This window comes from Macrobrachium nipponense, chromosome 27 (assembly GCF_015104395.2).
Source record: "Macrobrachium nipponense isolate FS-2020 chromosome 27, ASM1510439v2, whole genome shotgun sequence".
NCBI lineage: Eukaryota > Metazoa > Arthropoda > Malacostraca > Decapoda > Palaemonidae > Macrobrachium > Macrobrachium nipponense.
In genome coordinates, this window is record NC_087216.1 from 55568578 (window position 1) to 55576077 (window position 7500).

Here is a 7500-nt window from a genome sequence, read left to right on the forward strand (position 1 = left end):
TGGGAGAGATGTTATTTCCGTCTATCGTTCGTTGAACATATCTGGTTCTTAGGGCCTGATCTTGTGCCGCTGTTATCATTCCTTCAGTTTCCTTCTTTAGCTCTCCCCTCTGTAGCCTTTGCCATATGTCATCGCTGGCTAGTTCTTTACTCTGTCTCATGTATTGTCCGTGCATTGGTTTTTTTGTGCCAGTCCTCTGTTCTGTTTGTCAATCTCCTGTCTCTGTATATTTCTGGGTTTTCGTCTACTTTTATTAGTCCTTCTTCCCATGCACTCTTTAGCCACTCGTCTTCACTGGTTTTCAGATATTGCCCCAGTGCTCTGTTCTCGATGTTGACGCAGTCCTCTATACTTAGTAGTCCTCCCTCCTTATTATATTATTATTATTATTATTATTATTATTATTTTATTATTATTATTATTATTATTATTATTATTATTATTATTATTATTATTATTATTATTATTATTATTATTATTATTATTATTATTATTTCGATAACTTTGAGTGAAAGTACCATTCCGTCTGTAAGCAGATGCAGAGAAGGTATAATTTACAAATCAAAAACTTTACAGATAATTGTATCTTTGAGGTCAAAAACTCTTTCTGTCACATAAAATAAAAAAAAGTTATATTTTTTTAAAGCGCATATTAGTAAAAATAATGCAACATAATGGAAGTGTCTTCCAAAATCTTAAACACCTGTTCTTCTATTTGCTATGATTAGTTAATTTTTCGGACAGACTAAATATAAGAAAAATAAGAATCTTTTTTCTACAATTAAATTTATTTAAATGCTCCTTCCATGTACCGCAGCGCAGTAACTTGGAAAAACAAAATAAGGCAGTAACTTGAATTGAAAGATATCCGTCCATATACATTTGCCTCTTGTATAGAGAAATACGTCTATGATAGTCAATAATAAGATGAATGAACATTGCATAATGAAGCTACGAATATGTTAATATATAAATAGAATGTATCTTCAGGTTTCCCAGTTACTACAGCTACAAAGATATACAAGAAGAAATCGATGAAGTAAATGGGAAAATTTTAAGTAATTCCATTGATACTTTTCTTTACGTCTCGCACGCACGCGCACACACACGCACACACAAACGCACACAAACACAAACTTTTCCCTCATAAATTGAAGAACATCCTGTAATGGTACTTTTGTGAACAGGGAATCTACGTCATGGCTTAAAAGTTTTACGCTGTGAAGTGGTATATGTGCTTTTCTGAATTTGTGACAAAAATCTTTCGAATGTTTAATGTGACGGGGAGAAAAAGTCCCTAAAAAGGGGGAAAGGAGGCCAGCTAACCATTTAGTAATTTTGTAATTGAAAGCTCTGGCACATGAAACGATGGGTCTGAATGGAAGATTGTCTTTGTGAGTTTTGGGAAGGCCATAAATGTAGGGTAGTTTAGGATTAATTACTCTAAATTTCTCTAATAGTCCAATGCTCTTTTTGTTTTGGCCAATTAATCTTACTTTCCGATAAAATTATGTGGGGACGTTTTGGAGGGGATTTTTCGTCAGTTTGTCGTAAGTGTTTGTGTCGCTAAGGCGTTGGTTGATTTTGTTGAGGTAGAAGTCTTTGCCCATGATTACGATTTTGTTGTCTTTGTCGGATCTACTTATTACATCATCTAACTTTTTTTATCGAACGGATGGCTATTATTTATCTACAGGGAACAGGATATTTCTTATTAAGGTTAGTTAAAGCATTTAGTAACACTCCTTTTAAACATATCTCTTCACGGCTGTAGTTTTTGTCAGATGTGAATTCATCAAAAGCCACTATGATGTCTAAGATTTTTTTATGGTCTTGCATAAGGGCAAAGGATAATTTATAGCAGCAACTGCCGTTACAAGAGTCATATGATGGAATCGTCCTTGATTAAACAGAGGCAGGTAATGAACATCTTAATGGGAGCATGGGATTCAGATGTTATTGACAAAGTTTTCATTCAACCAACACTTAAGAGGATTAAAGGAAGATCATCAGCGGGAGTGACCTAAATTGTTTTACCTGTGGATGGATCTCTTGGTATAAAACCACCTTTTCTGTAACTTTTCTCATTCATCTACCTGAAGGAGAAGACAGTAGTCTCTGAAATATAGTATATTTCTCTCTATATTTAGGCGTTTTAATAGACTCCTTTTATTAGATATAATTCTGTTGTAACAGAACATTTTCACCTGAGGATTTTCCTGGGCAGTCTACCACCTAACATACCAGCGAGTTTTACCCAACTTCCCGACCCACCAATAACCAAATTGGTATAATTTCTTTCGATTTATCCATTCAGCTTTGATATTATGGAACGAAGGAACACATGAGCTCATGTCTATTGTGATGGAACCCTGGTTTCTCACGCAGTATTGGTTGAGTGAAAACCTCAGGTACAGAAGTATTTATGTTCCAATTTATTTTATAACCTTTGGTGGTAAACTAGGAGATCTCTGTCCTTTCATTTGGGATGCCAGAGTTTGATCCCGATGTTAGTCAGAATTATTCTTTTCGTGAAACAAGTCCACACACACACACACACACACACACACGCATATATGTATGTATGTGCGTTTCTGTGCCAGCGTAATGTATCGTGGAAAGGTCTTCGAATTTGGCGCTTTTATAATTCACAGTGAGATGAAAGCTGGAGAAAATGTTAAACTGGTATGAACACTTTTTCCTCTATTTTTTATTAAGTATAAATGGAAGAGATATTCAAAATTAATTATGATTTTTAAGCTTGAAATACAGAAATTAACTTTACAGCACTGAAAGAAGTTAACTTTCCTTAATTTATTTTACATCTTACAAGCAATATAAAATAACATGAAAAATCAAATCCGGTTTTTAAGATTTTTTGTGGTGTAAAACATTTTATTCGTGATTTATTCAATTTGATATCCGCTAAATACAGGCAGTTAGGCTAAAATTTAGCATTTACAGATATAGCTGTATTTCATAAATCCACCACAACGTTTTGCAAATATACTCTGGCAAAACCGATTAGGTATGTGCAGTTACGTGGCAAATGTTCCAATTCAAATCAAACTAGCAGAACGATAATATTTATAGTCATTGCTTTGACTTTCTATGAAACAATACGGTAAATAATTTAGTTCCACAGGATTGCTGGGAATGAAAAAAAAAATCTTCACGTCAAAGTAGGTTATATTCGAACAAGAGATGAACTTCACATCTTATTCATTTATTTAATGAAATTCTGGGAGCTTGAAACAACATCTGATTCATGTTTAAAGTAATAATAAGTCTCCATTCAAAAGAATGGGAGATTTATTTTTTGCTTTAAGGATTATACGATCTCTGAAGGAATTCTCGTTGTCACACATACGTCTAACTGGTATTATGGTCTGAATTGAAGAAACGTCAGCTCTTTCGTAATATTTACTTCTTGAGCATTACATTCGCTTACTGGTTAGCTCATAAAGGTCACGGGTTGTTATTACTTCTTGCTAGATGCCAGTGTTGTACAAAGCTAATAAGGTAATGGAATACCAAGCAATATTATACACATAAAGTATCCATAGAATTCGTAGAATATAATCCACTAACAATATAACCTTCTATAACAAATGATTTTGCTGTAGTTCCATCCATCAAAACATGACGTTTCAGTGAATGGAACGGGCTTACGTAAGCACAGAGCTCAAAGTTCTCATTTCCCCGATATAGGAGTCCCCAACGTTATAAGCCATTCATATTCACGAAGCCACGGCCACACCAAATGGAAGTTAAACACAACCACATCGTTTCCACTTCCGTTACATTCATGAGACTGCATTAAGGAAACACGCACATCTGTAATATCCGGGAAATGAACATGAAGGAGATTATGGCGGTTTTAGGTGGTTCTTGGGAGTCACTTTCATGCTTTGACGGAAAGCGACGAATGTAGTGTGAATTTACACACGATGGATGTGGGTGAGAAGCCTCGTGTTGGGCGAAACTTTGGCTTAAAAAGACGTGCTTTCGTAAAATAGGATTTTAGTTTCCTTTGAATCTCTTAAATTCTCATCGTTGTATTCGTGTTTATCTTTATTCAGTTTCATATTGAGGTGACGCTCATACACACACACACACACACACACACACACACACACACACATATATATATAATATAAATAATATATAATTATATAATAATATTATATAATATAATAATATATTAAATATATATATATATATATATATATAGAAATTATATATATATATATATATGTAATATATATAATATATATATATATAATATATATATCTATAATATATATATATATATATATATATATATATATATATATATAAATGCCTCAGTAAAGGGTCCGAATAGGACCGAAAGTACTCGGCTATCTCGTTTTTTTCATTTTTTTTCCTTCGTGGCAAAAAAAACTTTATTTATACATAGCATCACATTTTATATACTTCGTGATCAAGTTATTCATCATATATATATATATATATATATATATATATATATATATATATATATATATATATATATATATACCGGGTGTTTCGAAATAAGAGCCCCCCCTCCACAAAACAGTTATAAAGTTATAAAGTTTTTTTCTATAGCCTATCTCCAAGTACATTATCTTAAGTTTCTATTAAGCTATTTTTCATTTTACATTTCTTATATTTTCAGACTGAGGAAATCAGATGGATTGACCGAATCCGGGCTATAACCTTCAGAGAGGCCAGGGATGCTGGCGCAGCCTTCCTTTCACGTTCCTGGATAGCTAAATGCATTAAAATAGTTGACTCCTTTGTTAAAAGAAACTAGAACAAAAATCCATATGACTGTCATCGCGAAAAGAGTGAGAATCTTGGAAAGCCTGAAGTCCTTTCTCAGGAGTCAAAAGACATCATAGCTGAGGCAGTGAGTAGATCAAGAAAGTCATTACGTAAATTGGTGCTTGACCAAGAAACAAAACGGAGAAAGAAGAGAAGTTAAATTGTTGTATATCGTGAGTTCAAAAAATCTGGTATCAAGCCATTTCATGTTATCAGCAACAGAGAGAAGACCTTGCATTCTTTTGTGGTTCATTTCTTAAGGTTAAGATGAAGCTGACTTTCTCCATGTTGCCGCATCAGATGAACTCTTCATTTACACAGTCAGGAAGCCAAATCATAAAATGACATTATTTGGGCTACAGAGTTGGAAGATATCAGCGGTGACGTGCGCTATCGCCAAGTTGTGAAATATCCTGAATGTTTGGGAATTTTTCTCTGTTTCTCAGCCAAACGAATGTGGATCATCAAAGAAAAAGGACAGTCATGGAATGGCGAATACTTCAAAGAAATTTCCAGGTAGCTCCCCTGACCTTAATGCGTGTGAAAACATTGGTAGTATCTTAAAGGATCGTGTTGAAACGTGAACAGTGAACTATGACGGTATACCAAGCCTTGACGACCTGTGAAGAAAGGTGACGGAAGTGCTCAGGGAAATGGAGTTTGAGTCTCAGCTTTTTTGCGATTTGCCGAAATCATACCCCTAAAGAATGCAATCTGCGGCACAGGCAGATGGAGGCCACACAAAATATTAAATACTCAGAAAGAAACTTAAATAAATACTTGTTCTGAATTACTTTTGTTTTTGTCCATATCCATTTTAGTTTATGCCGCAGGAGGGGGCTCTAATTTCGAAACACCCTGTATATCTATCTATTCTTTCTATCTATATATCTTACTATCTATATCTATCGATCTATATATATATATAATATATATATATATATATATATATATATATATATTATATATATATATATATATAATATTATATGTGTTCTTCAGCATTCAGTTATAAAGTGTCCAGAAGGAGTCCATGATACGAGATTTAAAAGGCCAAGTTTATTAAATATGATACGTTTCACACATGCATCTCTGTGCATCATCAGTCTGTGAATAAAATACAAAGACATATTATAGACAATCATATAAAATTACAAAGAATTCATAATTTTAAAAAATAAAGTCTAAAATAGATTAAAAAGAGCAGTAAATAAAAAGAGGGACTACTAAAAACACCAACCGTCCATGATCAGAGGTGAAGATGGAATGAGTTACAGTTGGCAGAGAGAAGCGACGACAACTATGCCAGGTGACGAACACTCATTACCGTTTAATGAGGACACCAGTCTTTTAATGTATAATGACCCGAGCGTTGTTAGTTGGTCAGGATGTTTAACATGATCAATTATTGTAAAGTGTTCTTTTTGAATTTCAGTCTTGCATATTATGAGAGGTTTTTCTGATATTGGAAAATTCTGGTTGTTTTATCCTCTGACCTGTACGGAAGCTAAAGCCTAAATGGCTACAATATCTGAACCTCAGCAACCTCCGAGTCGATCCAACGTAAGAGCCCGGACATCCAGGGCATGTGAATTTATAAAGAACGTTGGATCTCATGATCCTTGCACTATTCGATCGTTTTTAAACTTTAAAGATCGCCTTCAGCCCTTCATGAGATCCAACGTTATTTATAAATTCACATGTAACATATCACTGGCAACAAAGGGGTGACATGTAAAAAAAAAAAAAAAAAAAAAAAGCGTTTATCAAAATTTACCAAAAAAAAAAAAAAAAATCATTTTGTGAGACACAAGGATTGTCTTACAAATAATCATATCTATAAAAATAAGAGTATGGGCACCAGGCAGGGAAGGAAGTGCTACAAGAAAAGAAATATATACATTTTTTTTATTTATTGTAGCATTTCCTTCCATGTTTGGCAACCAATCTTTTATTCTTGTGGGCATGATTTATTGTAAGAAAATTCTTGTGTCACAAACAAAGATGTATTTTATACTTTTTAGTTTAATTCAATCACAGTCTGTTTAAAATTTCTTTTAATATTTCTTTCTTTTATATTTTTAGTTTTGACAAAATTTTCAATCAATTTATGATTATAGGTAAAGAAGCTGATATATATATATATATATATATATATATATATATAGATAGATATATATATACATATATATAGTACATACATATATATATATATACAATATATATCTATATATATATATATATTATATATAATATATATATGAATTATTTCCTTTCTTATCTTATAGCCATGTATTCGGCATCAACCCATTGAACTACACGTTTCCTTATGTTTATATCATCTAATTTTATAGCCATGTATTTATTTATTCCTTTTTACCTCATTTAAGTACACGAGCTCCCCGATTTTATTTCTTATGAAGCTTTTGTCTCATAGCTCAAACAGACCATCTCTTTTCTTAAAATATATATATATATATATATATATATATATATATATATATATATATATATATATTATATATATATATATATATATATATATATATATATTATATATATATATATATATATATATAGATATATATATATGTGCATAAGGTCATTACTCATCTGAAATGAAGGTTTAGACCGATGTCAGTTTGTCTCTCTCAAATAATTCTTTTCGTC